Source organism: Lathyrus oleraceus, chromosome 1 (assembly GCF_024323335.1).
Source record: "Lathyrus oleraceus cultivar Zhongwan6 chromosome 1, CAAS_Psat_ZW6_1.0, whole genome shotgun sequence".
Lineage (NCBI taxonomy): Eukaryota > Viridiplantae > Streptophyta > Magnoliopsida > Fabales > Fabaceae > Lathyrus > Lathyrus oleraceus.
Genome location: NC_066579.1, coordinates 427,197,177 through 427,206,401, shown reverse-complemented (window position 1 = coordinate 427,206,401; position 9,225 = coordinate 427,197,177). Strand labels below are relative to the sequence as shown.

Sequence of the window (9,225 nt, the reverse complement as noted above, 5' to 3'; positions counted from 1 at the left end):
GGCCCAAATGCAAAAACATATTGGAATCACAAACTGAATCTAATCAATGGCCCAGATGCAAAAACATCTTAGAATCACTTATCATCTCATTAATCAAATCGAATATGATCGAAATAGAAGGCAAAAGCAACAAAAAAATTGAACCTGATCAGGAAAAGAACATAAAAAGAATGGAAAAACCAATAGAATGACAAAGCTCTGTGACTAAATTATCAGAAAAAGAATCTTCATACTTAACATGGATCTGGAGTTAGAATATCCAATATATGAAGATGACAAACCCTAATAACATAAGAACGTGTGTGCTATGAATTTAATTTGTGATACAAAATCCAACCATACAATGCAACTCAAGCAACCCGATTTACTTCAGATTTGAGTTTGGGAATAAGGCAATTTTTTATGAATACGCTCTATGAGTTGATGAATATGAGTATCTAGTTTTTTTTTGGTTTGGAATTTTGGGTTTTCCTGAGTTTATAGAAAATGAAAAAGGTGATGAGTAGATGCCAACTAGGATGTCACACATGCAAAAATAGACACCGTTAGTGTGAAATAGACGAAAAGGACGTATATGACACAATTTGTAGAAATAAGGGATCAATATGAGACTTTTAAAAATTAAAGGATCAAAATGGACTCCAAGATATAGATAAGGGACGAAAAAATAGTATTTTACCTTATTATTATTAATAATAATAATAATAATAATAATAATAATAATATTAAATATAATGCATGTTTAGTATAAAGATGATAAGTATATCTTAGTCGAGGTTACTCACTGTAATTATGAAATTCTCATTTATAAACTATTCATAATTTTATTATTTTTTATTTTATTTAATAATTAATTTTGTAATCTTTGTGTATTAGTAGTTTTTTTGTATTTTAAATTATTTTAGAATTAAAATTTTAAATTTGTTTCAAACTTATATTAAAATAATATGTGGTAGGTGAGATATTTCAAAAATCTAATTGATATGCACAGACGGTATAAATCATTTGTACACTGACGGTTAATCATAATTGTTAATTTTTATTTGTATTTGACTTTTTCTTTAATCACATATAAAGTCTTATCTATGAAAAGTTGTGATGCATGAATGGTATAAAAAAAAATTATAGTGACAATGCATACCAATTAATCTTATATTTCAATAGATATAAGTTACTTGAGTTATGTGTAAGTCGTGTAAAAATAAGATTTGGTTATGCATTAGGCCTTAAGTTTTGATGATAAGGAAGTCTTAGAAGAACGAAAAAGAGAATATAACGAACCTTTAAGAAGAACTACCACGTGAACATTGCATATTGTGAAACTTTTGAGAGAAATAAAATCATATATACAAGGAACTTTTGTTCATACACTTTCATAGAAAACACTTTTTGTGTGTAAATATTTATAATACATTTGTCTAATCTGCTTTCTTAGAAGCATCTTGTAACACATTTTGTTTCTCAACTTTTAAGTTGTATTTCCTTGAGAGACTAAGGTATAGTCATAACTTCACAAGAAGACATTGATAGTTTGTTTTTGTAATTGTATTTTCTTGAGAGACTATGGTATAGTCAGAATTTATCAAGAAGACATTGACAGTTTGTCTTTGTGGTTGTAATCAAGTTTGGTTATAGAGAACTAAGTCCTTGTGATAAGGCGAAATAACCTTAGCGGTTGGACTGGAGGTAGCTTCGTTAACAGAGAACTAGGATAAAAACATTTGTGTTCATTATTTTTATTCTAAGTTCTCTCCTTGTTGTTTTGGGTTGAAAATATTTTCATTTTAAAAACCTAGTTCAAACCCCTCATTTTTTGTGTTTCTATAACCTTCAATTGGCATCAGAGCTCCGGTTCTAGTATTAATTGTTTATCAAACGCGCCACCGTGTCAGATAAAGATCAAGAATTTTGAAACACAATGGTTGGAGTCCCTCCACCAACCGCATTCGTTGCTAACAATGACAGAGATCACAAAAGTGCCAAACCCTTAATTTTTGATGGAGAAAAATTTGACTATTGGAAAGACATAATTAAAATTTTATTTCTTGGTCATGATGTTGATTTATGGGATTGCTAGTAGATGGCTACATTCATCTTGTTGATGATAGTGGTAACAAGTTAAAAAGAATAGTAATGACTGGTCAATAAAAGAAAGATTACAAAAATCATCATAAAGCTAGAACCATTATGTTGAATGTTATATCATATTCTGAGTATGAGAAGATCACAAATAGAGACACAAATAAGTCTATATTTGACTCCTTAAATATGACTCATGAAAGAAATGCTCAAGTGAAAGAAACCAAGGTGCTTTCCTTGATACAAAAATATGAAACCTTCAAAATGGAGGATGATAAAACAGTTGAGAACATGTTCTCAAGGTTTCAGACTCTAGTTGCAAGACTCAAGGTTCTGGACAAAGGTTACTCTATTATAGATCATGTTAAGAAGATTATCAGAAGCTTACCCAAGAGATGGAGGCATATGGTAATTGCGCTGAAGCTGTCTAAAGATCTAAACAACACCACTCTTCGAGAACTTGTAAGCTCTTTAAGAAGTCACTAGATAGAGCTTAAAGAGGAAGAGCCACAAAGAAAAGTTAAATTTGTGGCTCTGAAATCTATGGAAAAGTCTGAAAGTCTAAATCCTTTCAAGCAGAAGAAGAAGAGGAATCTGACGAAGATTCAGAATAAGAAGATAAGTTATCTCTTCTTTCCAGAAAAGTTAACAAACTATGGAAGAATAGACAAATCAAGTTCAGAGGATCAAGAAGGACAAGTGGTCACTTCGAGTCTACATCATGATTGAAGAAGTCAAGTACTAGCAAAGACATTACCTATTTTGAATGCAAGGAGTCAAGTTACTACAAAAAAGAATGTCCCAAGTTGATAAAAAAACAAACCAAAGAAGAAAGCCTTCAGAAGGAAGAATAAAGGTTTGATGGATACTTGGGATGACTCTGAATCTTTAAAAGATGACTCTGAGGAAGAGCAAGCAAATGTGGTGTTGATGGCACGCACAGAAGCACCAGACATAAGACACAGTCAGAATTTGAGTTAGAATCTGAAGAGGTATTTCCTGATCTATCTCGTTCTAAATTAGAATCTTGCTTATCTGAAATTCTGGAAAAGTATCGGAAGCTTCATAATAGATACAAGGATCTAAAACAATCCCATGTATCTAACTCTGAAGCACATAGTAAGCTTAAGAAAGAATTCTCAGCTCTTAATGAAGAAAATCTTATTCTTAAAAATGAAAACTTTGATCTTCAAAGTAAGAGTTCTAAACTTGAGGAAAAAATTATTTCAGAAGCTTTTTTGGATTCTGAAAATGTCATAAAAAATTTGATAAATCTTTTCAGACATTTCTGTCTAGAAATATAGAAAGAAGTAAAATGACTTCAATAATCTATAGAGTTAGCAGAAATGGAAGAAGATAAATTGGTTATGTGCCTAAGGAAAAACCTATTTAAAAACAAATGGGAAAACCAAAATCTCTTTATTCTCATTTCTCATATGCACATACACAAAATGATTATTCTGCACAATGACCCAAGTTCGCTAAGAACTCTAGGAAAACTAACCAGAAAGGACCCAAAAAGATTTGGGTACCTAAGGAAAAGATAATATATGTTGCAGACCTCATTAGAAGTACAATTAAAACACCAATCATGGTACCTGGACTCTGGTTGCTCATAACTTATGATGGGAAGAAGACATATGTTCCAAGATCTGGAACTTAAGCATGGTGGCTTCATGGGTTTCAAAGGTAATCAGAAAGGGAATATTATAGGCACCAGAACAGTTGGTAATGGTTTTCTCCCTTCTATTACTAACATTTTATTAGTTGATGGATTAATGCATAATTTATTATCCATAAGTCAATTAAGTGACAGTGGTTATGACATAATCTTTTATCAAAAGTCTTGTAAAGCTGATAGTCAAAAAGATGGCTCCATTCTTTTCAAAGGCAAGAGGAAAAATAACATTTACAAAATTAGACTTTCTGATGTTAAAAATTAAAATTTTAAATGTCTCATGTCTGTTAATGAAGAGCAACGGATTTGGCATAGACGATTGTGCCATGTTAGCATGAGAAGAATTTCTCAGCTAAATAAGCTTAACTGGGTCAGAGGCCTTCCAAATCTGAAGTTTTCTTCAAATGCTCTTTTTGAAGCATGTTAGAGAGGCAAGTTTTTAAAAACTTCTTTCAAAGCAAAAAATGTTATTTCTATCTCTAGGCCGTTGTAACTCTTTCATATTGACCTCTTTGGTCCAGTGAAAACTGCTTATGTCAATGGCAAGAAATATGGTCTAGTCCTTGTTGACGACTACAACAGATAGACATGGGTTAAATTCTTAAGACACAAGGATGAGTCACATCCTTCTACTCACAAGTGCAAAACTAGACAGATTTTAAAATTATTAAAGTCAGAAGTGATCATGGTGGTGAATTTGAAAATAAGTATTTTGAAAACATTTTTGATGAAAATGGAATTTCCCATGACTTCTCCTGCCCTAGAACTCCATACAAAATGGAGTTGTAAAGAGGAAGAATACGACTTTACAAGAAATAGCTAGAATCATGAACAATGCGAAAAACATGGCTAAGCATTTATGGGCAGAGGAAGTTAAGACTACGTGTTATATTCAAAACAGGATCTCTATAAGACCTATTTTGGGTAAGACACCTAATGAGTTGTGGAAGAATAAAAAACCCAACATTTATTATTTTCATCCTTTTGGATGTAACTATTTTATTCTAAATACTAAAGACAATCTTAACAAGTTTGATTCTAAGGCACAAAAGTGTATAATATTAGGATACTATGAACGCTCTAAAGGATATAGAGTATATAACACTGAAACACAAATTGTTGAGGAATAAATTCATGTTAGATTTGATGATAAGCTTGACTCTGAAAAGTCAAAGTTAGTTGAGAAGTTTGCAGATCTGGAGATTACCTATTAAGGCTTTGAAGGTAAAGAATCAGAAGTTAAAGAATCTGAGGCAAAAGACCCTCGAACAGTTCAACCAGAAGTTGTTGAAGCACAGACACCTCTGAGGAAGCATACACAAAGATCTTCACATTCTGAAGAATTGATTCTAGGAGATAAAATTGAACTAGTCATAACCATATCCTCTTTCAAACACTCTGAAGAGAAACTTATGGGTTTGGTGCCCCTTATAGAACCTTCATGTGTTGATGAAACACTTCTGGATACTATGTGGATTTTAGGAATGCAAGAAGAATTAAATCAATTTTCCAGAAATGATATGTGGAATCTTGTGCCTAGACCCAAAAGAATTCATGTCATTGGGGCAAAATGGGTTTTCATAAATAAGCTGAATGAGAAAGGAGAAGTGGTAAGGAACAAGGCCAGATTGGTGGCACAAGGTTATAATCAACAAGAGGGAGTTGACTATATTAAGACCTTTGCACCAGTTGTCAGGTTATAGTTTATCGGTCTCTTAATTTCATTTATTGTTAATCAAAATATAATCTTATATCATATGGATGTTAAGAGTGCATTTTTGAATGGTTAGATAACTAAAGAAATATATGTGGACCAACCTCCTGGTTTTGAAAATCACAAAAGTCCAGATTTTGTTTTCAAACTTAAGAAATCTTTGTAGGGTCTGGAACAGACTACTAGAAAATGGTATGAAAGACTAAGCAAATTTCTTTTAGAAAAAGATTTTACCAGAGGAAAGGTTGATACTACTTTGTTCTGTAAGACATTCAAAAATGATATTCTAGTTGTTCAAATTTATGTGGATGATATTATATTTGGTTCTACTAACGTTACCTTGTGCAAGGAGTTTGCTAAATTAATGAATGTAGAGTTTGAGATGAGTCTGATTGGAGAACTCAAGTTCTTTCTGGATATAGATTAACCAAATTTTAGAAGGAACATATATCCATACGAGAGAATATGCCAAAGAACTTACGAAGAAGTTTAACATGTCAGATTGCAAGCCAGCTAAATCTCCAACGTATCCTACTTGTATTATGGAGAAGGATGGGGGTAAGAAATTAGGTAGAGCAAAATGTATGATAGGTTCTCTCTTATACTTAACTGCTTCTAGATCTGACATTTTATCAAGTGTTTATTTATGTGCTCGTTTCCAATCAAATCCTAAAGAGTCCCACTTAATAGTTGTTAAGAGGATTTTTAGATATCTAAAAGGTACTACTAACTTTGGCTTGTGTTATAGAAAATCAAAAGAGTACAAGTTAGTAGATTATTGTGATGTTGATTATGCTAGAGATAAACTAGAAAGAAAAAGCACTTTTGGAAGCTATTAGACTCTAAGAGACAATCTAATCTCAAGGTCTGGCAAGAGATGATAACACGAAATTATATCACATTTTAAGACTTAATTCAATTAGATTAGATTATCATTTACTTTAGTTTATCTCATTTTATCAGATATTATGCAGTATTTCCTTGCTATTTATGTCAGGTATCCATTTTGAAGCAAGAGTGAAAAAGGAAAGAAAAGGAGGTGTAGAAAGGAGTAAAAAGGAAACAAATATCAAAGACCAAGCCCAGCCCAAAGAAAGCGCACGTTGTGCCTGTGACGGGCGTCACAAGGGTTGTGACGAGCGTCACACCAAAAGCACCCCTGTGACGAGCGTCACACATGGTGTGACGAGCGTCACACCATTCCACTAGCTTTTTGGCGCAAGTCACGCCCTCAGAAGAATTGAAGAGACGTTGAGAGAGTTCGTGTCCTATGCCCGCGCCGTGTATTTAGCCATGCTGAAGACTCGTGGGAAACAAAAAAAGCAGTTAGAAGCACTACTATAAATAGCTACATTAGAAACCTAAAAGGGTCCGCTTCCTCTCCCCTCTTTTGCCGTCTACTCTGCCGAAGCTGTTCAAACCTTCTGTTTTAGCTTTTGCTTATTTTTCTTTTCCAGCATTGTTTATTTTATTTATTTCTTTTGCAAGCTTTACATTCTTTTTCCCTTGCAAATTTACCTTTCCCGTTTTAGCTTTTAGATATTTTTCGCATAATAGTTTCTACACCGGAAACCATTGTGCAACTTTATACTGGATTTAACCTTACGTTATATTCCAGTTTTATTTCCTTGATTTAATTTACTGTTTAATTGAAGAATCCAAGAACAAATCCTACCGGCTTGTGGTGGAGTGTTCAAGACTACTGTATTACGCATTCAGGTTCTTTAATCATTATTTAATATTTTGTTTTATTATTTATCTATATTATCTGCCTGGAATGAGTCTGTTTATGCATGATATAAATTCTTATTTATTTAGCATGTCTGGCTAATTTGCCTAGGTATCGGTATGTAAAGTAAGCAGAATAAGGGATCAAGACTAAGTCGGTCTATCTAAACTTAAAATTAAAATCAATCTTTTTACGGTCTCAACTTACAGGTTTAATAACAAGATTTTTTACAAAAGTAAAAGACATAAAGAAGTTAAAATCAATAGAGCGAGAGTTTGAGATTTTAACTGGACAGTGTAAGTTAGGCATTAATTCTAGATCAGGGCGAGAGCAAGTTTTAGAGTTAATTAAATTCTGACCTTTTCCAAAAAGTATTTTTAAAGATTGAATGTGAGGACGAGAGTTAAGCATTTGGATTTGATTATATAACCTAAGTCAACAGAGCGAGAGTTTGAGATAAGGGTGTTTAAAACGGTCAGTATTTTCTTAAAAGGAGTTTCTGCAACTTTATTGTTTTCAAAATATGGTTTTTGACTTAATTATAAGTGACAGCTACATTAATATAAAATCATGGTTTATTCAACAGAGCGAGAGTTTGAGATAAAACCTTTAACCAATAAAGTTAACCGAAACGATTCATTTTAAAACCAAGAAACCGACAAAGACTTGATTCCCTAGTTTTGACGAACTACATACCGATATCCGTTTCATTTATATTTAATCTAGATATTAGTTTAGCTCTTAGTTTTTCCCCAAACAATCAAACATTTTCACCTTAGATTTACGTAGTAACCTTAGATAACGGTATATCGATTCATAAGTCCCTGTGGGATCGATATCTTTTAAAACTACGCGATAGAACTGTGCACTTGCAGTTTGTATCCCATTCTCGACTCACCCAGTCGAGCGATCAAGTTTTTGGCGCCGTTGCCGGGGACTTTTATTCAATCGATATCGTAACTCTTCCGTTACGCTGTAGAGACTAAGGTTTCTTTTTCTTCTATTTTCTTTCTTTCGTTGATTTGTATGCCACGCACTCGCTCACAAGGCGAACCGCTCTATTTACGAATCAACGATATCGAACTATATCTCCGAGTCTTACGACGAATTCGGGAATATCGTGCTGCGAACAATCTCCCTCCTGTAGAACTTCCTGATTTCAAAAACATTTTTCCTTCGATACCCGAGATGGCAGAACCAGCTCGTGCTCTTAGAGATTACGCCGCTCCATCGCAAGATGAACCGCATTCAAGTATTGCTCCGCCCGCAATCGAAGCAAACAACTTTGAACTTAAACCTTCGTTGTTGCAGGCTGTGCAACAGAACCAATTCTCTGGAAATCTTACCGAAGATCCAAACCTTCATTTATCCGTATTTGTCCAATACGCTGATACTGTTAAAGCTAATGGTGTCACTTCAGAGGCAATTCGACTTCGTCTTTTTCCTTTCTCATTAAGAGATAGCGCTAGAAGATGGCTTCAATCTCTTCCTTCCAACTCAGTCACCACATGGAACGAGTTGAAGAAAGTTTTTCTTGCCCGATATTTTCCGCCAAGCAAAACAGCTATGTTAAGAGCCCAGATAAACGGATTTAAACAGAAAGACAACGAGTCTCTTTTCGAAGCATGGGAAAGATACAAAGACATGATGAGACTTTGCCCACACCATGGTTTGGAAGACTGGTTAGTCATTCACACATTTTATAATGGTCTCTTATACAATACAAGGTTAACAATAGACGCCGCTGCAGGTGGTGCACTAATGAACAAACCCTATGCTGATGCTTACCAGCTTATCGAGAGCATGGCCCAAAACCACTATCAGTGGGGAACCGAACGAACAACGGTGGAAAAACCTCAACCGAAAACTGGCATGTACGAGATAAGTAACCTTGATCACGTCAATGCAAAAGTGGATGCTTTGGTCCAGAAAATTGAAAGTTTAAACGTATCACCTCCAGCCGCCGTGGTTGCTATAACTCAGAATTGCGAGATCTGTGGAATCCAAGGCCACACTCCTGCGGAA

General features: G+C 34.0%; 1 pseudogene; it reads right to left on the bottom strand.

Annotated features, from left to right (window-relative positions):
* Positions 1-8,773: 8,773 nt before the first annotated feature.
* Positions 8,774-8,873, bottom strand: LOC127116490 (uncharacterized; annotated as a pseudogene).
* Between the last annotated feature and the right edge of the window lie 352 nt (positions 8,874-9,225).